This window comes from Eriocheir sinensis, unplaced genomic scaffold (assembly GCF_024679095.1).
Source record: "Eriocheir sinensis breed Jianghai 21 unplaced genomic scaffold, ASM2467909v1 Scaffold377, whole genome shotgun sequence".
Lineage (NCBI taxonomy): Eukaryota > Metazoa > Arthropoda > Malacostraca > Decapoda > Varunidae > Eriocheir > Eriocheir sinensis.
The window spans coordinates 79104-104506 of NW_026111695.1; the positions used below are offsets into that span (position 1 = coordinate 79104).

General features: G+C 44.8%; 1 long non-coding RNA gene across 1 annotated transcript; it reads left to right on the forward strand.

Annotated features, from left to right (window-relative positions):
* Positions 1 to 355: 355 nt before the first annotated feature.
* On the forward strand, positions 356 to 25374 carry LOC126991972 (uncharacterized). Its single transcript, XR_007746000.1, has 7 exons — positions 356 to 495; positions 3336 to 3433; positions 5159 to 5247; positions 6211 to 6317; positions 12595 to 12700; positions 13376 to 13641; positions 23788 to 25374. It is a non-coding gene; the product is annotated as an uncharacterized LOC126991972 (long non-coding RNA).
* The last annotated feature ends 29 nt before the right edge of the window (positions 25375 to 25403 follow it).

Below are 25403 nucleotides of genomic sequence, written 5' to 3' on the forward strand. Positions count from 1 at the left end.
TACACACAGTTTTATGAACCCATCATTTATCTCTCTCTCTCTCTCTCTCTCTAGCTACTAGGTAGAAGGATAGATAAATGTATTTTCCTTACAATTATTTTCAGTTTTGTAATTTTCGTCGTGCAAATCATGCGAGGCTGAACAGTAATTGAGTTATTGTGGTGCCCGACACGGACTGACGCACTTATCATAACACTTCCCTTTTGACCAACACAACAGAAATGGAAGGGAAGCAAAACACAGTGTGCGAGTGTTGGAAAATCAGAGAAGAATCACTTTATTAATAAGAGAAGACAGCTATATAGGTGCGTAACAATGACAGGAGGCGCCGTTGCAAAGGGCAGCCATCATCATCATCAGCAGCAGCAGCCAAACGTAAACAAACCAAGCCTGACACTCGTGCTGGACGCCGCCCACGGGACCCCGCCACCCAGCGCCCTTTCCCTCCCACTGGTGACGTGCCCTCCAGGCTGCTGGCCCATCACTGCCCCTGAAGTAGATCCTGCCCTCCAAACCCCGCCCATGCATGACCTCGCACACACCCACACCCCTCCACTGCACTCCACGCCTCCATCTTGCTTGCTTACTTACTTACTTGGTTGTGTTGTTTAGAGGCCTCACAGTCGTGGCTGCTGCTGCTCCCGGTCCTGCTCAACAGGGCGATTTGGTCCGGTATGGTGTTGGTAGTCCTACATCTTGAGGTGTAGCCCGGCACTGGGACTGTTTGTAGCAGCTTGTCCAGCCCATTCTTTAACCTGTTTACCGGGCAACCTGTTAGGTTTGGGACTTCCTTAGGCAGGCTGTTAAAGATTCGTGGCCCTTCATGGGACAGACTGGCGGCCAGCAGGTTCCTGCCTCCACCTGCTGGGGCTCTTGTGGGGAGGGATCTTCTGCTGCACTTTCGTCCGGTCCGCTGATTGATGTGCTCTTGCACCATACTAGGCTCATTGCCAACCTACCTACATGAAAAAAGTTATCTTCAACAAAAAGTATTCAAGAATGCATTCACGAATACTCTTGTGAAGTATTCATATTTGTATTGAAATTATCAGTATTTAAGAGTATTCGTATAAATATGAAGTATTTGTATTCGAATACACAGTTCTTGTATTCACCCATCCTTGTCCGCTAATCACTAATCTGCAAATTTTCCTGCTTCGCCAGTCAGCTATCGCAAATCCGCTAATGCTAACGCTAATAATTTTTTTTAGTCCACTAATGAAGTCCGCTAACCATTTTTTAGTCCACTAACCCTTTATTGGTAGTTGAAAACATAATTTCCGATAACATTACATTACAGTTTATATATTTATTTAATATAGATATATATTTTTATATATGAGAAGTTTTAAAAAAGCCAAACATAAAATCCTCCCTGGCCCCAGCCTCAAGAGAAGCATTTTATGTTGACAGCTTCTCAAAGTTATCATGACAGACCTTGGCAACAGGCCGCACCATTCAACGTTACGCCGCCATGGACAACTCAAGCAGATTTCACTCTCACACAGCCATGCAAAAGAGAGAGAAAGAGGTAGTGACCCTCTCTGAGGAGAGTGACGTGGCACCAGCGTCGTCTGGTGGGGAATCCCTGCGTCGCGCTCAAGTTAGAATCGATAGACTGTAGTGGACTTATTTTTAGTTGAGCTATGAGACAATGAATGTGGTTAGCAGCTGCCATATCCACTCCACCAGTTCATCATTGAAGAAAGGCTAGCCCAAGAATCTTGACATTTATCCTCCTTAACTACTTAGGCTAGGTGTTATTCCAGAATTCAGATGTGGTTAGCTTAGATTAATTGGTCTTTTTTATTGACCTTTTCCGTTATTTTGAGCACTTTTTACCATTAAACATTTACTGGTTGGTTAGGTCAGGCTGTAGCACTGCTCTGTTGTTACTTGTGGGTGTACTTCTGGAGCTTGCCTGAAGGTGATGGCTCTATGTTAATTATTACTATATATTGTTAATTTTAATGAGGACTAGGTGGCCCCATACTCTGCCTGCTAAATTTTTGGCTGGCCCCGGCCCGTGATTTCTTTAATTCTTTTTTTTTTATAATATTGAAGCGAGGGCAGCCAGCCAAGTTAATACCTACAATATGAATTCTGTTTTGGTCCCTGAATGCAGTGCAGCAACAAGGGAGTTTTGGAAGACAGAAGGGTTGGGTTAATTTAAATTTAAAATTTGGTGGGTGGGAAATTGCAATTTGTTTACGGATGAAGCGGAAGTTGATCATTTCCTGAACAAAATAGTGTCTCCGTAATAACATCAACAGTATAGTTTGTCCAGAAGTAAGCAGGCACCATCTTGTGCTAGATTCTGATGCCTTTAAAATTTACCTCCAATTCTTTCTCTCCCTTTTTCCTTACTCTTTCCTCCAATGTTCTCTCCCTTTCTCTTCATCTCCTCCAATGTTCTCTCCCTATTTATTTCCTCCAATGTTCTCTCCCTATCTCACTCCTCCCTTTCTCTTCATCTCCTCCAGTGTTCTCTCCCTATTTATTTCCTCCAATGATCCCTCCCTTTCTCACTCCTCCCTTTCTCTTCACCTCCTCCAATGTTCTCTCCCTATCTCACTCCTCCCTTTCTCTTCATCTCCTCCAGTGTTCTCTCCCTATTTATTTCCTCCAATGATCCCTCCCTTTCTCTTCACCTCCTCCAATGTTCTCTCCCTATCTCACTCCTCCCTTTCTCTTCATCTCCTCCAGTGTTCTCTCCCTATTTATTTCTCCAATGATCTCTCTCTCCTTTATCTCACTCCTCCCCTCAACTTCTCCTATTTATTTCCTCTCTCCTATCTCCTCCTCCTTTCTCTTCCTCCTCAATGTTCTCTCCTATTTATTTCCTCCAATGTTCTATTTATTTCCTCCAATGTTTCTTCTTCATCTCCTCCAATGTTCTCTCTCCCTATCTCACTCCTCCCTTTCTCTTCATCTCCATGTTCTCTCCCTATCTCACTCCCCTCCTTTCTCTTCATCTCCTCCAATGTTCTCTCCTATTCACTCCCTTTCTCTTCATCTCCTCCAATGTTCTCTCCCTATCTCACTCCTCCCTTTCTCTTCATCTCCTCCAATGTTCTCTCCCTATCTCACTCCTCCCTTTCTCTTCATCTCCTCCAATGTTCTCTCCCTATCTCACTCCTCCCTTTCTCTTCATCTCCTCCAATGTTCTCTCCCTATCTCATTCCTCCCTTTCTCTCCCTATCTTTCCTCAAATTCTGGTGACAAAACAATTTTTTTTTATTAGTTCTTATATTTGTTAGCTCTTGGTATGTTTTTTAAAATCACTCTTGACAAATATTTCTGGCAAGTTAAGTTTAATTTGTGCCTTGTTACAGGTCATCAGTGGATGGCAGACATGAGTGAAGCAGTCCTCTGGCCGCCACAGCAGGTTGGAGACCTGTAACACTGACACTGCTCCAGTGGAACCAAACTTGTAAGTACTACGTCACGCTGACCTGTGGAGACTTTTGTTTGTTTTCAGTGTCGCTACAGTAATGCCTGGGTTTACGAGTGCCTTACTTTACCAGTGTTTTGATTCACAAGCAAAAAAAATCACTAAAAATGCCTTGGTTTATGATCGGTGACGGTGTAGGAGCACCCTGTCTGTACACGTTGAGGACACAAGCCTTTGTTCGCTGCAAGGTGAGGGCGCTCACACTGCGTTGTGGTAGACTCACAGAGGCAGTGCCTGGTTGTGTTGGTGCCCCTACGTGAAATCTTTGTGTTTTCAGCACTACTACAATGTGCATTCATTTTATATGGTTTGCAAGCAAAATTCCAGAAGGATTTAAGCTCATAAACCGAGGTATGACTGACTCTATCAAGGAGACTGTCTGGCAGCACAGTAAACCCTCGATGAGACGGACAAATTGGGGGGAACTTGGTTCATTATTGCCGAGAGTCCGTTATGAGTCGCGGTTATTTTAAAATACTTATAACCTACTAAATGTAGGCATATAGTTTATATTACTGTGTGTGTTGTCAGCACATTGTCTGTATAGCTGCACAGCACACTTGGCGAGGCACTGAGGCTGCCAGGTTGGCAGTGGGCCGTATTGTTACGGATATGGATAAAATTTTACAAGTGCACCACTGGAAGACCAAACCGTTAGTTAGTTTGTGTTGTGAAATAACCTGCTAACTGTTTTTTATCACATAAAGGATTGATGACTTTCAATGCCTGCCGTGCTGCCGCAGCCACAAAACAGGTTCAGCTTGCTTACTGTTTCTACATTTCACTCAGTGCTCACAAAGAACAAAAGTGGACAAGATAGAACAAAATCAAGCAATTTTTTTCCTGCTGTGTATTCCCCAGGTGTGCATGCTCACCTGGTTTACTCCCCTGGTGGGCTTCCCAACCCCACAGTCCCCATGGTGAGGAGGGGAAGCCGCACTCTGCTGATGGTCTCAGTACATAATTACATAGACAAAAACAAATACTGCTGAAAGAGCTGGATAGTGCATCCTATGCAGTCAACTTATAATTATGATTAGATCAAGAGCTACAGCCCATTTAGTGATATATACTGAACAGTGCTTGTACTGAACAGCAGAGTGACTTACAGGAGGTATTTCTGGTACCCTGCCATGTTTGCTGCTTATTTCCACCACGCCAAAGCCAATGAATTCAAACTAACCAAACTAACTTGGCTCCCAGCGACCCCCACAAGCTGTGTCAGCACCGACACTCACAAACGCTTGGCAATTTCCCATTTCATTTACGTCCTGGATTGATGCGTGACATTTTTTGTGGTGTGAATACGTTCTCCATTTGAATGTGAACCACAAGCAGGGAAATATTTCATGGGTGGGCTGGAAAGACTACAGTAACCCAAGGATTGGTCAGCAGAGGAGAGCAAGCTGGCTAGCAGTTGTACTTACCGGTTCGTCCAGAAATTATTCTTGGTGGATCCCCGTGGATTTCTGACCCTCTGACCTTGTCCGTTATGGCCGGAACTGTTGTAAGCAGGTCTGTTATATCCAGGGTTTTACTGCATCTTATGTATTAGCAAGTTGTGATGATTTTGTGACATAGCTGTGTCAGTGGTGTGTTGTTTCCTAGTGTTACATGTAGTGTGTTGCTTCAAGCTGTTTGGAACACAGTGGACCCAGAAGCCTGCAACTTGCTCAAATTATTGTTGCTTCTCTCTGATTTCAGGAATGGTGCCAGGGAGACCAACGCTGTGTGAGTGTCCCAGTGGCTTACTGTGCTGCGCCAAGGTGTTGACAAGTAACGTGGAGGTTGAGGTGAGTGAGTGTTCTATCACTGTTATAAATGAGTGGGTTGGCAGTGGCTGGGGTAATACACCACTCTTAGAGGCCTCAAGATGGAGATAAATAAAATGGATTACACACACAGGAAGGTTGAAGGGATTGATATTACTGTGATGGATTACAGAGACACTACTGTTCATGGGAAGGGAAGGGAAGGGAAAGAGGAAGGGAAGGAGCGAACGACTAAAAAGTGAAGAGAAGGGATAGAGGAAGAGGAAAGGAAGGGAAGGAAAAGAAGGAACAAGCAAAAAGTGAAGGAAAGGAAATGGAAGGAAAAAAAAGGAGTGAACAACCAAAATGTGAAAGGAAGAGAAAAAGTAGAGGGAAGGGAAGGGGAGGAAAGAGTGGAGGTAGAAGGGATGGAATACCAATGCTGATTTAGTTAATTAATAAACAAACAAACACATTGAAATGAATCAAACTAACACACACACACACACACACACACACACACACACACACACACACACACAAACACACACACACACAACACCCAGGTGGTTCAAGTCTGGCCATGTCATGTCTGCCTGGCCATGCACCAGCTGAGAGCACAGGAAGTCTGCAATAGGCCTATGGTAGGTCTTGTCAAGGCAGCTCCTGTCAACTAACCCCTCCCAACATCACTGTCCATTCCACTCATCCACCACTCTGTTAGTATTGGCACTCACTTGCCACATGACTGCCAGGCCTGTTCCATTCATTAACCAATCTGTTAGTATTGGCACTCACTCACCACATGACTGCCAGGCCTGTTCCACTCATCCACCACTCTGTTAGTAAACCAATTCTTGCCTGTGTCCTTGTTGAATCTGAATATATCCAGTTTAAACCCATTACTACATGTCCTGCATAGTTCTCTAACCATAATAATCTTATTAATATCCCCCTTACTAAAGCCCTTCATGCTGTTATAAGATACAAAACACTTCATTACAGCCGCTGGACCCACCACCCATCGGCAAGTGTTCCAGGAGGCAAGAAGGAGTGACTCTACACCATGGAACTTTGACAGACCTCCTCCTCCTGCCTTCAAGTCTGGCCAAGTAAGTGTGTGTGTGTGTGTGTCTGTGTGTGTGTGTGTGTGTGTGTGTGTGTGTGTGTGTGTGTGTGTGTGTTTCTAAAGGAGTGACTAAAGACTCTCTCTCTCTCTCTTATTCTTATTCACACAGGTACGAACGACGTCACCACGACCTGGTCTGAGGAACTGCTGGACAAGTACCGTAGGCTCATCCAGCAGTATAAGTCTAAATTCCCTAACATTTTGATTTCAGGAGTTCTACCACGGACTTGGGCGGAGAGCGACTTCTTCAGTAAGGCCTTCAGCCTAAACAACCGCTTACGGACTCTTTGCAGAGAGCTTGACGTGGAGTTCTTCAACGCATGGGACAATTTCTATGGACAAACTGAGCTCTTCCACAGGGATGGATTACACCTGTCTCCCATCGGGACAGCCAGATTTGGAAGGCTCCTCAACGACGCAGGACATGACACCCGATCAAAAAACAACCCTCAGCCACGTCCCTCCACCCCGCCCGTGTAAATAGACGCCATGCATCGCAACAAACCCGTAACCGTGATCTCGCAAGTACCTCCACCTCTATTACCAAGCTTCTTGATAACTTAAAAATCCTTAGTTTCAATGCGCGTAGCCTAAGAAACAAATTCGATGAACTGAGATGTCTTGCTCTAACAGAAAATTTTGACATGATTGCTATAACCGAAACATTTATCGACACCACAAATATTGATTTAAGTTCCGAATACAACATAGATGGCTACAGACTCTTCGACAAAGATCGTGTAAACCGTAGAGGCGGTGGCGTCGCCCTTTTTGTCAAAAACTATTTGCAACCCACTGACAAAACACCAAGAAACAGTAACGTTGAACATTTGTGAGTGCGAGTAAACATTGCAAAAGTCAATTTAAATATATCTGTCTCCTACAGACCTCACGGGCAATCACTCAACGACCTTGAAATGTACAGCGTCTTAAGGCAGTCACTTAATAACAATGACTCACTGATATTAGGAGACTCTAACCTCCCCCATATCGACTGGGCAACACTGTCAGGTACAGAAGGCAAGTAACATAGAGTGATCGAATTTCTTGAAGAAAATTATCTAAACCAAATGGTTTCTGAACCAACTTGACAAAATAATATACTCGACCTTGTTATAACGACCCATGATAACCTAGTCAGTAATGTCACGGTAGGAGAACACCTCGGTTCTTGCGATCATAAATTAGTGCGCGTCGACATTAAAGCTCAATCATCAGTGACTGAAAATAAAGTAAAGGTGCCCAATTTCAAAAGAGCTAACTTCGTAGAAACCCGACAAAAACTAACAGAAATACAACTATCAGATGACGGCAATGTAGAGGAAGCCTGGCTAAGCTTTAAAAATCACTTACTCACTCAGCAGAACTTATCGTCCCCTTGTGTGAGAAGCGAATTAACACTAATAAAAGCCCACCGTGGTTTAATAGCGAAATTAAACAATCAGTCAATGAGTGAAAATTGTTTTACAGGTTAAAGAAGAACAAAGCACGCCCGAAAATATTGGACTTTATAATGATGCCAGGCGACGAGTAACAAGACTAGTAGGTCAGGCAAAGCGTAGATATGAAGAAAATATTGCAGCCAACTGTAAAAATAATCCGAAATTTTTCTTCGGTTACATAAACAACAGAAAGGCGATCAAAAGTGGTATTGGACCTTTAACAAACAGCGACGGTGCACTAGTGACTGACAGCCAACACATTGCAAACCTCTTAAACAATTACTTTTCCTCGGTGTTTAATACTAACAGTCTTCCTCTCGCTACCAACAACACCAGTACTATTGTAAATCTCGAGCATGCATGGCCTAATTTTGAAATAACAACCGATGAAGTCCTTAAAGCTCTCCATTCACTTAAAACAAATAAAAGTCCTGGACCCGACAAAGTATATCCTATACTGCTTAAAGAAACAAAGAGCGAAATACTCTCCTCCCTCACTACCGTATTCAATATGTCCTTGCGACAAGGCATCGTGACACCGATTTTTAAGAAAGGAGACAAAAAAATACCAGGTAACTACCGACCCATTAGTCTAACTTCAATTGTAGGTAAGCTACTCGAGAGCATAATTAGAGACAAAATTGTGAGTTACCTCGAAAGCCACTCATTAATTGGGGATTCACAACATGGCTTTCGTAACAAAAGATCCTGCCTGTCAAACCTATTGACCTTTTATAACGACCTCTTCTCAGTTTATGACGTAACCAAATCACTGGACGTAGTCTATCTTGATTTCCAGAAAGCGTTTGATAAAGTCCCACATCATAAATTACTTTATAAATTAAAGCAAATAGGCATTGACGGTCAAGTAAACCAATGGATCGCGAATTGGTTGAGCAACAGACAACAAAGAGTTGTGATTGACGGATTTAACTCAGAGTGGGCGCCGGTCACTGGTGGCGTCCCTCAGGGCTCGGTTCTTGGCCCAGTGCTCTTCATTATTTACATCAATGACGTGGATGTTGGACTCAATAATCGCATTAGTAAATTTGCAGACGACACAAAGATTGATAACTCGGCTCTCACTGACGAAGACAGGCAAAGCCTCCAAGAGGATTTGCACAAAATTTCAGCTTGGTCGGATAGATGGGAGATGCCCTTTAACGTAGGAAAGTGCCAGGTACTTCAAGTTGGAACAAAAAATAAGAAGTTTGATTATGAAATGCGCGGCGTAAAACTCACAAGCGTTCAATGCGTTAAGGACCTGGGGGTCAAAATCGCGTCAAACCTCAAATTCTCACATCAATGCATCGATGCAGCAAATAAAGCGAACAGAATGTTGGGCTTCATTAAAAGAAACTTTTTTTTCAAGAATAAAGATGTAATACTTCCGCCCTACAGTAGTTTAGCCTTAGAATATGCCGTACAGTTTTGGTCTCCCCATCATGCAAAGGACATTGCTAAACTAGGTGTTCAGCATCGGGCAACGAAAATGATCCCTTCCTTGCGCAACAAATCCTACGAAGAAAGGCTTTCCACCCTTAACATGTTCTCTCTTGAGAAACGTCACCTGCGAGGAAAACTGATCGAATGTTTTAAAATACTTAATGGTTTCACGAATTTAGACAGAACAAAATTGTTTATGATTGATGACACTTTGCGAACGAGGAACAATGGCATAAAACTCAAATGTAGACAAGTAAATTCAGACTGCACCAAATTTTTCTTCACCAACGTTGTAGTGCGAGAATGGAATAAGCTCTCACCGTCAGTGGCCCAGTGTAACACGATTGACTCCTTTAAAAACAAGCTTCCTTGAACTTAATATCAACTTGAGGAGAAAAGCGACGTTTTGGAGCCATCTGATTAATGTAGAATCACTTACGTTTAAGGACAGATCACCTAGTCTGGACCATGGGGTCTGTGTGGTCTGATTTTCTATGTAATTCTCTCTCTCTCTCTCTCTCTCTCTCTCTCTCTCTCTCTCTCTCTCTCTCTCTCTCTCTCTCTCTCTCTCTCTCTCTCTCTCTCAACTATTACTCCTCCTCCTCCTCCTCCTCCTACTACTACTACTACTACTACCACTACTAGGAAAATTCAAATTAGGATCTTCTTTTTTCTCATACAACTGCTACTTTTTCAACTATAACTCAACGGCTACTCCACTTAGAGTAACCCCCTTTTACCCACACCTGGCCACACCCTTGTCCTAACACCACACCAAGTTATAGTCTCCTAACTTGTAGACATTTGGCAGGAGAAGCAAAAAAGTAGACATATATTACTAGGAAAATTCAAATGAGGATATTCTTTTTTTCTCATACAACTGCTACTTTTTCAACTATAACTCAACTGCTACTCCACCGCCAGTAACCCCTTGTACCCACACCTGGCCACACCCTTGTCCTAACACCACACCAAGTTATAGTCTCCTTAATTGTATAGTTTTAGCAGAAGCAGCAAAAAGGTCAACATATATCACTCAAAAAAACTAAAATCCCACCAAATTTTTTCGTCACGATCTCTAACATAAACCATTTGAACACCACCACTACTACTACTACACCCCCATTGACCACCCTTCCTCCTTCTCCTCCTCCTCTCTTTCTCTTCCTCCTCTGCCTCCTCCTTCCCTCCAGGACTTACCAGCCCTGCATCGTGCCATCTCCCAAGTGGTGCCTTTCCTTTGTTTACTATAAATGTTAGGAAATGTTACACTCATTGAGGAATGTACTGGTACAAATGATATTATATGAATATAATATAGGAATGAAACCAAACATATAAAAATATGCCTCCCCAAAAGCTAGGCCGCTGCACAAGATGAACATGTGTTAGGCATTGCAGTAAAGAGCATAGGATGCATTAGGCCATTCATTGCATCCCTACAAAAGAGCAACTTATAAAAACATGTGTTAGGCATTGCAGTAAAGAACATAGGATACATTAGGCCATTCATTGCATCCCTACAAAAGAGCAACTTATAAAAACATGTGTTAGGCATTGCAGTAAAGAACATAGGATGCATTAGGCCATTCATTGCATCCCTACAAAAGAGCAACTTATAAAAACATGTGTTAGGCATTGCAGTAAAGAACATAGGATACATTAGGCCATTCATTGCATCCCTACAAAAGAGCAACGTATAAAAAGAGAAACCAGTAAGACAGTTGTTGTTGTTGGTGCGGTGAATGTGGACCTCTGGTAACACAGTGAGCCCCTTCATGTGTGTGTGTGTGTGTGTGTGTGTGTGTGTGTGAGGTGATCCCTCATGGTCACAGCGTCACTGCCTTCAAAACTCCTGCCTTCTGGCTTTTTTAGAAGCAAAGCCGTCGATGACATGGTCGTGTGATGGCAGCTGTTTGCCAATCTCCTGATTGATGCTGATTATTGCAAGTCCACTGAGGCCATCTTGTCCCATGGGTGGCAGGACTTTATGAGCCCTAGCTCTGAAAAGCTCCTCTCTGTTGAGACCACAGTCACTGGGAGAGTGCCGGCAGTCTGTAGAGCAATCCACAGATTGCCGTAAAGTTCTTTCAGCTGATTTTTGTGGATGTTGGAGAGAAACCCCAATGCAGTCAAGTCATCTGAAGGCACGGGCGACAAGTTGTTGATTTCAAGAGCCCGTGCCTTTCCATCAATGTGGTTTTTATTCCCAGTGCTTAGAGTGGTACAGAGCTGCTCGTGGCATTGCTTGGACAATGCCTCACCAGCCAGTCTTATAAAGTTGAACAGCAGCACTCCAAATTTGTCTCTGATTTCTGCCAGTGTTTGAAAGCTTTCCTTTAATGAGTCAAAGGTGGTGTCCACAACCATGTTAAAGAATTCAGTTGGTAACCTCTTGATAGCCTGGGGCTTCATAGGCAAAGTGTTTCTCTGTGCCTCTTAAGCACAGCATTCATCTGGTCACATACAGCAGCAAAGCTCTGTATCTTCTCACTGAGGTTGTTGCCTTCATGAGGAGGTCAAGTGCTACATCAAGCTGCCTTGTGGCAGGAGCCTGCTCCTTGCTTGGCCCCATTGTCATACGACTGTCCTCTGCAGTTGTCAGAAGGAATACTCAGGCCTGTTCTGAATCAAAGATGATAAACAAAGACCTGTGTTGTTTGGGAAGCCACAAGAAATGCTAGAAAGTGTTCCTTGAGTTCCAGCGCTTCATCAGTGTTGACAGTCCTTGTGACAACCAACATCTGGCTTGCGTCAGGAGTACCATGACTCAACAATACTTGGACCGTTTAATCTCAGCCACCACGGAGTCCAACATTTTCCTAGTGATTGAAGCAGTCAGCCCATTTTGTATCACATTTCCAAGGTAGCCGGAATGACTGGACTGCCCACCATGCTGCTTCATGGCAGGATCAAATTTGGCGAGCAGCTCCGCCTCTTTTAAGACATTTCCATTGTGTTGTTGGTACAGTGTGTTAGTAGACAATGCAAGATTTCTCTCAGCTAGAGATTGTACGGTAGAGATCAGGCAGGTCAGGGCATCCCTCCAGTGCCTCTTCTCTGCCTCTGTCCTTTGGCCTTGATCTATGGTTGTGTAGAGGCAGTTCCAAATCCTTCCATGTTGTCATGTGGCTGTGTTCTGGAGTGCCTTCGTGACTTTTCAGAAGTGTGCCTGTGTTTGTCCAGTAAGAAAGTCCCCCTGTCATTAATTTAAAGTCCTTTCTTGAGAATAGCTTGCAGCAAAATACATGTTTTTTCTCAGTAGGTTAGCCAAGTCCACTTTCTCTTTTCCCCATTCGCAGGAAATCAACACTTTGCTCTGTGAGCGTTTATCTTCTTCAGCTTTCTTCTTTTTTCTTTGCTGGGCACCAGAAGGGTGTATTGTCCTTTTCCACGCCATGTCGCCGCCACTCCTCACTCCACGCTGAGCCTGACACGGTGACGCTGCGTACAGCTTGTTGGAGGCAAAGCACTACATGTACGTTCTGGAGGCCTGATCCAAATTTCAGGAGAATATGGCAAAATACTTGAAAGTATATGAATTTCTGAATTAATAAAAAAAAATTAAGTAGATCTGTTGATACACAACACACATTTTAGTAATAATAATAATAAAATTAATAAGAATGGCAGCTTGGGGGGCCCTATGCAACTGTTTGCACATAACAAGAAACATCCCTGAGTCTAGGCCATCTTGAGACACATGATAGCCAGCCCCTCATGGTATAAATCAACACAGAATGACCTCACTGTGTTGCATAGAAAGTCTCTTCAGTAAGGCAGCATATACGTATGAGTTTTCTGAGGCAACAAGACCTGTAGTGAGTGTTTTGTGAGGACAAGTTTCTGGTACAGCCAGTACCTTATTAGTCTTTGACAGTCAGAGCTGTGTTTGGACGAGAAATAGAAGAATTGACAGCTGCAGTGCCTTCTGTAGAATAGATTATAATGAAGAACCCAAACTTGGCAATAGATTTAACACATTGCAATTATCAGCTGTAGTGAACCTTCATACAATAGACTGATAGATACATAGATTGTTACATGGCTTATTCAACAACTTCATGGCTTGTAGTAATAGATACGACATCCGACATAGATGGTATTATTAGTATTTTTTATTTATTTATTTATTTATTTATTTATTTTTCAGCATACAAGGACATTGAGGAGGAGTAGGAAGAAGAAGGAGAGGAGGAGGAGGAGGAGGATAAATAATTAGTGAGAAAAAAATATCAATGAAAAATAAGAGAAAATGAGAGAAAATGAAAGATAGTGATGAAAAAGACTGAATTAAATATTTACTACATAGTACTACTGAAAAAAAGAAAGAGAGAGAGAAAGTGAGATACAGAATAAAGTGAGAAAGTGACTGGATTACTACTGCTTCTGCTACTACTACTGCTACATCTGGTTATGGTATGTGTCAAACTGTTTTTTATTGTTATTATTATCATTATTATTGTTACTCTCTCTCTCTCTCTCTCTCTCTCTCTCTCTCTCTCTCTCTCTCTCTCTCTCTCTCTCTCTCTCTCTCTCTCTCTCTCTCTCTCTCTCTCTCTCTCTCTCACTCTCCAATAATTCTCTTTATTTTGTGTCTTGATTTTGTTATAATGTTTCTGGTGATTATTATTATTGTTGTTGTTGTTGGTGGTGGTGATGGTGGTGGTGGTATATGTATGGCTATTATTTTTATTATTATTATTAGCTCTACTACCGGTGTTGCTGCTACTACTACTACTACTACTAGTACTAATAATAATAATAATAATAATAATAATAATAATGATATTACTACTACTACTACTACCACTAGTACCATTACTACTACTACTACTAGGTACTACTACTACTACTAAAACCATTATATCAAAATCATCATGTAATTATTTGTAGCCTCAAATATTTATCTCTGTAATTCTATTGTCTTGTTTCTGAAGCGTATAGTAACCGTACATTGCATTTCCTAGTCCTCCTCCTCCTAATCTTTCTCTTCCATTGTTTGTGTTCGGGCAAAATTTTCCGGCCGTTCTGGGTCATGAGGCAGGTCAGGTTGCGGACATGGTTCAGTGGCAGTTGTCAGGTCACTTGTAACGTCCAGGTCACGGCGGGGTGATGTGTCAGGTGACCCGGGAGAGAGTGTTGAGGGCGGCCGTGGGGCGGGAAGGCTTGCCGACTATATAGTATTTCCACGAGAAACTGGCGGGTAGGGCAGTGGCCCGCACCCTGCCACACACTCAACACCTCTCGCTCCCTCTCATATGTCAGCTATTTACTACCGTTAAATGAATTTAATTAATTAACTGGATAACCCAATAAGGTCATATAGTTTTAAGATTGTTTCATTTTTAGGATGATAACAAAGGTTTTGTATGAACTCCACGACACTTGACGTCATCACAGCCATCACCAGGGCCGTTTGCATCACCAATTACCTCACCACTGTTGAACCTCCACTTTTTTGTAACTGACTTTGGCAGTGTCTTAGTATTTACCCGCGGGCATAGCAGGAGGCAAGCATGAAGGCCTTGTTGTCCTTCCCTCAGCATCTCTTCCATTCAATCTGTTTCTGCGAGAGAATAAGAGGAGAACAGTTTAGGAAGAGAAGAGGAGGAGCAGGAATATTTAAGAATGGACAGACAAGAGGAAACAGGGAGAGAAATAGGAGACTGAAAGAGGCTGGGAAGGACGGGACACTTTCGAGAGGGACAGAAGGAGGCAAGGAAAGAAGAGGGAGGGAAGAGAGTAAAGGACACTACGAAGGGAGAGAGAGAAGAAGGCAGGGAGGGAGAGAGGAAGGAAGAAGGAGAGAGGAAGAAGAGAAAGGGAGGGAGAAGGGAAGGAGGCAGGAAAAGGGAGAGAGGGGGGAGGAGGAGGATTTCTGCCCAGTATTTTGTGGGGTCCTGCCTATATATGACTTGACCTCCTTTAAGAAGCGTGTATCAAAACACCTCTCCACCCGAAATTAACCTCTCTTTGGGTCCAGTGTTGTTTGTAAGCTTGTAAAAATGCACTTTTTAAATGATTCCTCCGTTTTGACTAAAGTATTCGCTAGTGATGGGCTGTCTTTGTCTGATACTAAATTTTTATGAAGAGACTTACTGAATGATATAACTCTAAGGGTGCGGCCACACTGCACGCTGGGAGGGCAGAGGGTAGCGGGTGGAGGCAAGCGATGCCGTGTCCACATCGGAAGAGGGAAAATCGCGTTGTTTAGGTTTTGGTGACGCCCACTCGGTGCAATGTCATTGTCAAAATTCTCAAGAAAATTCCTTTTTAAGTGAGACTGCCCCTGAAAATAGATGACCTGGGTGTCGGCAGGTCTTGCTGGATTCTAACAAGCAGCGAGAAAGACGCGGTGAACTCCACAATGTGTGCTGTCCGGCTGGCATGTACGACGATAAGTTTTTTTAATGACTCCCGGAACATTGGACTGTTTGCTGAATACTCTGGAAGTGCGGCTGACCAAAATGATAACCATCTGCAGGAAATGAGTTAGTGCCGAACAGAGACTGGTCACAACACTGAGGCTAGGAAATGTTTGAAGTAAATCACAGCCACTCATATACAGGCGTACTGTGCATCAAATTCATCAAAGAAAGTAAACAAACCTGTTAGTGCAATGTAACAGTACTGCTGAATAACACCTCAAAAATAACTATCAAAAAGAAAAATAGCACCTATTATTTCTTGACTGCTCACGTCTGAGCTGGTGGCGTCCCGCAAGCCACTGAGCGATTTTATCCGACGTGTGGGTTCACGTAGCTGGGAGGGTAAGCTTGGAGGGAACCCGCTACCCGCGTCCGGCATGGCCACTCCTATTAGATAACATGTGTTTGTTCTTGCTGCTGACCCGCTACCATAGCTGGGCACGATAACAGAAAACCTTATTCCCCATAACCGATAACTGGTAATGGAAAACCTTATTGGTGATAACCGATATTCGTTAACTGGAAACACAAATATAGGCGATAACCGATAACCGATACCCGATAGTAATCCACAATTCTGATACTAGCCAGCGATAAGTCCGACAGGCGAAAACAATACTATATTGATATTTCAAATGAAAAACATAGATGAATTCAAATTTTCGTTATCTATATTTTATAAAACTTACAAAACCTGAAAACCACACGTTGACACGTACCTATGGACGGTAATAATATAAACGCCTGAACCGTGTTGTGTTATTTGGCGTCCCCACCATCAATGGTTTTGTTTACAAACACTGGTCTCTCGTGAACTGTTCAGACCAGCAAGTGTAGACGTGTACAGTCTCACAAAGCTTTTTAACCGTAATTAAGAGTTGCTGGAAGGTTGAATCAGACATATAGTACCACTACCACCATCCCCGCTGTTTCTAGAACGACACTCTGTTCGAGCTGTATTTATATGTACAGAGTGTCGTTGTAGAAACAGCGAGGATGGTGGTACTTTTTGTCTGATTCAGCCTTCCAGCAACTAATGTTATAAAGCTTTGTGAGACTGTACAGGGCTACTATTGGTCTGAACATGCGCAGTTCACTGAGAGAGTGTTGACGATGGGACACCAAATAACACAACACCGGGTGCCTTCAATACCATGGCATGCTCACAAAGGAATATGGAATATCAAATTTGAGGCAGTGAATAATCATTTTTTGGGCAAAGTTAAATTATTTTTCTCTTTGATATAGTGATTTTTGAGTAACATAAAAAATAAGCTAGTGTTTTAATGTTGATGATCTAAGTATGAAATCTCTTCACCGAAAATATTTCATACCCCAAAGTTTTTTCATACAACACCGGGCGCCCGGGCACGTGTATGGGGGAGACAACACTTTTTTTTGAGAGGTGGAAAAAAGTATCGGTTATCGCTAGTTTGGTTACAAAAGTAACGAAGATACCGATATATATTTAAATAAGTAGTGGATGACCGATAACCCGATTTTGTTATCAGCGATAAAGTATCGCGATAACGCCCAGCTATGGTTATTACTACTACTACTACTACTACTATTAGTACTGCTATTACTACTACTACTACTACTACTACTACTACTACTGCTTACTAGAGAGGGGGGTGAGGGGAGGAAGGAAGGAATATAATGAATTATTTATTGTGTACAAATGCTGTGACTACCAACACAAGTCATCATATGTACACATTCATGTCATTTGGTATTTATATGTTTTTGCTGAGTTTAGGAACGGTGGCTGTCTTTATTAGTATTAAAAAAATTATAGTATTTAATGCCGTAGAAGCACATAATTATATCAAGTGTTGTAAAAGCCGGCAAAATTTCCTGCCTTAGAAGCTGTGCACCGGAGGGGCCGGCAGCATCTCCCCCGTGTCGTCTGATACAGTGAACAGTAAAGCCGCGTCCACACTCGGCCTCACGACTCATGAGGCGACTCATGCCCCGCCTCACCTTGTCCACACTGTGAGGCGGGGCACGAGTCGCCTCACAAGTCATTTTTATCCTTTCATTGTTTATTTTTTACCTGCCAGAGGCTGCTTCACGAGAGTGTTCCCCACTCCACGCTGTCCTCAAAGTCTTCAGACACGGCTGATGTTCCCCGTCTGAGGCAAGTCCACGACTGATGACTCCTGCCCCAAAATGCCTTTTGACAGACTCTCCGGCGGCGGACTCATGCCCCTCCGTTTTCTATTGTTTTTGTGAGTCCGGGGGCACGAGTCAACTCATGAATCGTGCCCCCTTGTGTGGACGCGGCTTAAGGTAGCAATAACCAATACTACATACGCATTTGTGGGCACAGTCGTGTTGCTCCTTCTGGTCGGACAAGGTGCGTGAGATGTCTTGGTAACAACGGCGTGTTTCCCTTCTCACCTCACTGCTGTCCCTCCCTGCTCACACCAGAGGGCAGAGTCACCATTTGACTCATCTCGCCCGTGTCGTATAACCGCTGTCTCTGCCGTGAACATCTGGCGCCACCGCTTGACTATCCCAACATAATCCATATAATCCCTACTTCATTAACCCTGTCCCGGCATAATCCACATAATCCCCACATATATATCCACCACATCAATCCACCATTCGCCGTGGAGCCGGGACTATGGCTACCAATTCAGTTAGTGCTCCACTCCCTCCGACATGCCCGGGCACTTCCCCCGTCCTCTCCCTTGTCTTCCTCCGCCCGGTGTGAGTGCCTGTCTCCTTCTTCACTGGAGGCACCAGAGGTGTTAACAGCAGCCCTTCTCGTCTTGTCGGGCGGGCTAGAGACTTGTTTCTCTTGACGCGTCTGACGTGTACAACGGCATCACTTGTTGAGGACCCAGTTTCTACCCTGCCGGTCGCACGGCCAGTCTGCGGGCGCCTACCCTTTTTCTTTTTCTTAGCGCGCCTTCTTCCTCAGCACTTGAGGTCCCAGTATCCTCTCCACCTGTTGCCCAGCAGGTCTGTAGACCCCCATGGTCTGTCCTGGTGAGAAGACCCAACCTTTTTCTTGTGCGCCCGGTGCCTACGTCATCATCTGTGGATTCAGCCTCCTCCCCGTCTGCCTCAAGGAGGTGTATTGACCGCCCTGATGGGAAGTGGCCTTTTCCTTGCGAGTTTCATCATTCGAGGCCCGAGTCCTTGACTTTTGTTTTTGTGCAGTGTGCCCAAGATCACGTCCAATGTGTATTTCCTCGCCAGTGGAGGACCCTGCATCTCCTCCGTCTGCCTCGTGGTGGTGTGGTCCGCCCCGCCGTGAAGTGTTTTCCTCGTGCTCACAATGTGTTTCCTCATTGGCGGCCAGATGAGTATTGTCGCTCGTCATGACTGGTGATCACGTTCATCCCTCGGCCACAGCTTCACGGCATCCTCTGCCATTGTTGTGACCCAGCGTGTTAACTCTCCAGTCCCAGCCACAGGGCTGACGACCCCGCAGGGTGTGTCGGCTCTGGTGCCGCTGCCACGCCAGGCGGCTCGGAGGTGTCGTCCGTTATGTTTAGCGGCAGCGGAGCCGGGTAACCTTCCGAGGGTGGAGGCTCCGCGGTGGACTGAGAGTATCGGTCGCTTCTGCCGGGTGTGTGCCGCTAGATTCACCGTTGTGGGCACCGGTTGACTCAGCCAAATGTGCTCCGCTGGATTCATCACCATCACCCCGTTTGTGGGTGAGTGGGCTGGACGGCCCGTAAGAACCTGTTCTCTGAGGTGTTCAGGAACACCTACCCTTGATCCACGCAATATGCAGTCTTGTTCCACTCTGAGCTGTGACCACACTTCCACATAGGGTTTACATTCTTCACCTGTCAGTAATGAATCTAAAGTATAGTTGTACGCTGAAGTGTGACAGCCCAGCGTTGAGTCTTGCACCAGTAAAGTTGGCAGACCTGACTAATGCTGCCAGTGTGACAGCCCAGCGTTGAGTCTTGCACCAGTAAAGTTGGCAGACCTGACTAATGCTGCCAGTGTGACAGCCCAGCGTTGAGTCTTGCACCAGTAAAGTTGGCAGACCTGACTTGGGAGCAGCACTAGCTAGTAATGGCTTGTGATCTGTGACTTGTTTGAATTCTTTCCTGCCATGAAGTACATGTTGAATTTTTTGACACCATACACAAGACCTTCCTTCTCCATTTGGGAGTAATTCCTTTCTGCCTTGTTAAGCAATTTTGATGCATATGCAGTTGGTTTTTCTGTACCTTCGGGCATTTCATGAGTTAAAACGTACTACTTCCCCTGTCCCTGTGAGGCGTCACAGACTAGTTGGTCTGCCAAATGCATTCTGAAATGTGTCAAGAAATTTGGTGAAGATATTTCTGTTTTGACTTTCTCCAAGGACTTCTGACAGTCTTCCGTCCAGCTCCATTGTACATCTTTGTTGAGCAGCTGACACAAGGGTTCTGCAATGTAGCTAAGTGAACCTTCCCTAAAATGTTATAAGTCCCAAGAGTGAGGTAGTCCACTGGATATTTTGTCCTTGGCCATATTGCAGGACTACACCATGGCAGTCTCTGGACGAAACAAACCTAAATGTGTGTTTATTGTGCTGTTGTGCAGTACTCCTGTGACTTGTCATCCATGGCTAATTGCTGAAAAGCTTGCATGTTCCCAGGGTTGTCTGTGGGGCTAGGCAGAGGATGTGGGGCTGTTTGCAGAAGGGTATTTAATGTGACTTCCATATGTATTCTGCCACACCGGTACGTTGCCTGTAGAGTTTTTACACTCCCCCCCCACACTTGGCATCATCAGCAACTTTCTTCGAAGGTTTCCCCACAGCAGAAACACTAGTGAACTGGAGCGTCTTCTCCCTGCGCCCGGAGGTGACACCTTTACCCGCCGGGCTTCTGGAGGTGATGCCTTCTCCTGGCCGAAAGACACCGCCGGCTTGGGTCAGCCCACTGGATCCGGCTCCAGTTGTCAACAGTCAAGCAGCCCCGAGTCTGTGTCAGCCCTGGTGTCAGCAGCCTCCCTGATGTCTTATCTCTGTCTCATTCACCCTCTGCCGCCCAATGTCTCCTCTCCAAGCAATACCCGAGCCGGTAAGCCCTATTTCCTCCACACACCAGTCTCACGTTGGTAACCAAAATGGTGCTTATATTCCGTCTACTTTTCCACCACCCTGTGTGCCCCCAAAGCACACTAAAGTATATTGCACATGTCACGGTCCACACGCACTCCAAAGGCCGGGTAACGCCACCGTGAACTGCTCACGGCACACACACGTATGAAAGTTTCATTCTCACGGCCACGACTCTTTTCATGGTTTTCACGGCATGTATGAAAGCTTGATTTTCACAGCTGTGACTCTGTGCACGGCACGGCTCACGCTACGCTCAAAACGAAAGCTCAGTTTTCACAACTTTGACTGCCCAATCTCGTCAATCAAATCTGTCATTCACGTCAACCAAGTTCGTTGGCTGTCCACTGCCTGCGACAGTGTGTACCCATCCTGCAACGGTGCCTACCTGTCCCGCTCCGTTCTGCTGCCCCGTCCAAATCCAAATCTAACTTGGGTTTGCACAGTAAAGGAATTATATCTAATGTGAACTGGGTCAAGGCGTGGCTTAGCAATAGGAAGCAAAGAGTGCAAATCAATGGTAAAAGATCTGACTGGGGATGTGTTACGAGTGGGGTCCCACAAGGTTCGGTATTAGGTCCACTTTTGTTTATTATTTATATCAATGACTTAGATACAGGAATTAGTAGTGATGTTAGTAAATTTGCATATGATACCAAGATCGGTAGAGTAATTGAGTCGGATCAGGACGCTAGTATTCTCCAAGGTGAACTCAACAGATTGTATGACTGGGCGGATAAATGGCAGATGGAGTTCAATGTAGGGAAGTGCAGTATTCTGAGTGTAGGTAGAACAACCCTCACATAACTATATTGCTTAAATGACACTCTCATAAGTAGGTCTGGGTGCGAAGAGGATTTAGGGGTCTTAGTAACTCTGATCTCCGTCCAAGGGCACAATGCATTCAAGCTAGAAATCGAAATCAATAATAGGGTACTGGGATTTATTTCAAGGAGCGTAAGCAACAGAAGCCCGTAGTCTTCCTCAAACTATATTTAGCATTAGTTAGACCTCATCTGACTATGCGGTTCAGTTCTAGTCACCTTACTATAGAATGGATATCAAAATGTTAGAATCGGTGCAGAGGAGGATGACTAAGATGATTCAGGGGGTTGAGAAACTTGCCATACGAGGAAGACTCAAACAGTTAAACTTGCATTCTCTAGAAAGGCGAAGGTGCGTGGAGACATGGTGGAGGTTTATAAATGGATGAAGGGCTTTAATAAGGGAGACATTCATAAGGTTTTGCTGGTAAGAGAACCAGGTAGGACACGAAGTAATGGGTTTAAACTGGATAAATTCAGATTCAACAGGGACATAGGCAAAAATTGGTTTACTAACAGGGTGATGGATGAGTGGAATGGGCTTAGCAGTCATGTGGTGAGTGCCAATACAATTGTCACATTCAAAATAGACTAGATAAATTCATGGACAGCGATATTAGGTGGGGTTAGATACATGGGAGCTTAGGGTCAAGGCCTCACAGACCTACCGGCCTCTTGTAGACTCCTGCGTTTTTATGTTCTTATGTTCTTATGTGGGCGAAATGACTCCACCGAGTGGTCGAACTGACATGTGAGCAGAAATGACCTTTTAGTTGGGTGAAATGATCTTTTGGTGTGAAATGACGCGTGAACTGACATGTGGGTGAAATGACCTTTTGGTGTGAGTGAAATGACCTTTTGGTGTGGGTGAAATGACCTTTTGGTGTGGGTGAACTGACATGTAGGTGAAATGACCTTTTGGTGTGGGTGAACTGACATGTGGGTGAAATGACCTTTTGGTGTGGGTGAACTGACTGTGGCCAAAATGACCTTTTGGTGTGGGTGAAATGACCTTTTGGTGTGGGTGAAATGACCTTTTGGTGTGGGTGAACTGACTGTGGCCGAAATGACCTTTTGGTGTGGGTGAACTGACTGTGGCCGAAATGACCTTTTGGTGTGGGTGAACTGACTGTGGCCGAAATGACCTTTTGGTGTGGGTGAACTGACTGTGGCCGAAATGACCTTTTGGTGTGGGTGAACTGACATGTGGGTGAAATGACCGGATACCAATACAGCTACAGAATCACACCCAAAATAGCCACTTCCTCCCTGTCACCCCTAACTTTGACCTGCTGTGACTGCTGCCACACTGGGTCATGGTGTGAGGGAAGGTCAACTACTTCTCTAACTGCCACTTGAGTTATGACCACCTGTAACTTACACAGGCTGAGTTATGTGCAAAAATGTGAAGTGTTACGACCATGAGAAACTACACCGGCATAATCTTCCTGACACCCCTGACTGCTGCCACACTGGGTCATGGTGTGAGGGAAGGTCAACTGCTGCCTTCTAACTGCCACTTGAGGGACAGGTGGTCATAACTCTAAGTGCCAGTTGTAGTAGTTGACCTTCCCTCACACCATGACCCAGTGTGGCAGCACTTAACCTTCCCTCACACCATGACCCAGTGTGGCAGCACTTGACCTTCCCTCACACCATGACCCAGTGTGGCAGGAGTTACTAGGGGCAGGAAGATTTTTGTTACTACTGCTGGTGTGTGTATTTACCTAGTTGTATTTACCTAGTTGTATTTACCTAGTTGTAATTTTACAGGGCCTGGGCTTACGCTCGTGTGGTCCCGTCTTCGTATCTATAATTATCCAACTTTTCCTTGAAACTTTGCACACTCTTCGCTGATACTATTTCTTCACTTAATCTGTTCCAAACCTCTATATTTCTTTGTGGGAAGCTATATTTCTTTATGTCTCTTGAGCATCTTCCCTTCCTCAACTTTTTACTATGTCCTCTAGTATTCCTGCTGGAAGGTTCCTCTCTTAGTAGCAATTTCTCATTATCTACTTCTTCCATTTTACTCAATAGCCTATATATTTGTATTAGGTCTCCTCTTTCTCTTCGTTGTTCTAGTGTTGGCAAGTCCATTTCCTTTAGTCTCTCTTCATATGTGTGTGTGTGTGTGTGTGTGTGTGTAGCTGACTAACCTAACACTTTCTACCGTCACACTTTCTACCATACTAATTCCACCACGGTCTCAATCACATTCTACCGGCAGGGCTCCACACCACCGCCAGTCTACCGGCTCCACCGAAGGACTGCTACCAGGTTCTCGGGTGCCCAGAAGCGCCTTGGAGAAGATGAAGAAGGCGTACTAGTACCAGGGAGTGGCTGGAGGACGGCTGACCCACAAGGCTGACCTACAAGGCTGACCTACAAGAGGCTTGCTTGGATTTAAACCAATTGAAATCAGAGGAAAAAAATCATGATCATGACGATGATAGAAAAATTATCACCAAAATGCCGTGGTTTACTAGCGCTGACTTGGTGGACGAGCATCCTGTTTTTTTTTATATATATTATTTTTAGTTTATTTATTTATTTATTTTTTTTATTTGTGGCCTCACCCGGGTGGGGACACAGGCTCTATGGAGGCCGTCAGGGTCAAGCGCGTACGTCCCTTCAAGGAGGGAGCACAAACCCTTGCTGGCCCGTGATGGGGAAGGGAGGATGCCGATAGACTGACTCTACCAGCTTACATCAGCCTAACCGATCAGTCTGTCTGTCAAGGAGGACTGGTGTGTCTCTGGAAGGCGTGAGCGTGGGTTCCCTTTGTTGGGTGCAGGACCAGAGTGCTCGGAGCAGAAAACAATGGGAAGAGAGCCTCAGTGCGGCCACCTTGATCTAAAGAAAAAACACAACCTTCAGTACAGAACCAATATGTTAAGGAATGGCTGGAAAAAAAAAAGGCATCGTTTCAATTTTTTTGTTCCTAACGATGGCGCTGATGTTTTCATGCCGGGAAGTTCTTGCCTATCCTGCAGTGATGCGTTAAAATGGTCTGGGGCGCAACACTGACACAACAGTGACACAACAGCAAGGCATTTCCCAGTGAACCACAAAACCAGTACATAAACATTATGTTTGTCAAGGGTCGTCCTGCAGTACATGTACAATACGCGTCGTAACGTCCCCCCCTCCCTCCTGCCTTCACCAGCAGGGACCGTCAGTCACGCCGGACCAGAGACATTTTAGGGTTGCCAGCTGTTCCTTAAAATATGTATTGGTTCTGTAGTGGAGGTTGTGTTCCTTACTTTTCTTAGCTCAAGGTGGCTGCCCTGAGGCTCTCTTTCCACTGTCTTTCACTCAGCACTCTCGTCCTGCGGCGAACACAGGGAACCCGCGCTCACTTGTACACAGAGACGCGCCAGTCCTGTCCAAAGACTGACTTGGTCGGCCAGGCGGTCGTCAGCCGATGGTCGGTCTATCGGCATCCTCCCCTCCCTGCCATGAGCCGTCACCGGCAAGGGTCTGTGGCCGCTCGTAAACCACGGCATTTTTTGAGATTTTTTGTTGCTCATGAATCAAATCATGTGTAAAGTAAGGCACTGGTAAGGCCAGGTATGACTGTGTCACCCAGCCCTGGGGGGGGGTTTAGCATGGGGTAATTACAGCTAACAGTTGTTTTTATTATACGCCAGAATCTCAATCTCTCTCCTCCTGAGACTTGCCTCCATTATTTCCTTGCCTTACCTTGAAGTCCCTTTCTCCCATCCTTCTTTCATTTCCATCTCTCTCTCTCTCTCTCTCTCTCTCTCTCTCTCTCTCTCTCTCTCTCTCTCTCTCTCTCTCTCTCTCTCTCTCTCTCTCTCTCCTCTACACCCTCTTCTCTCC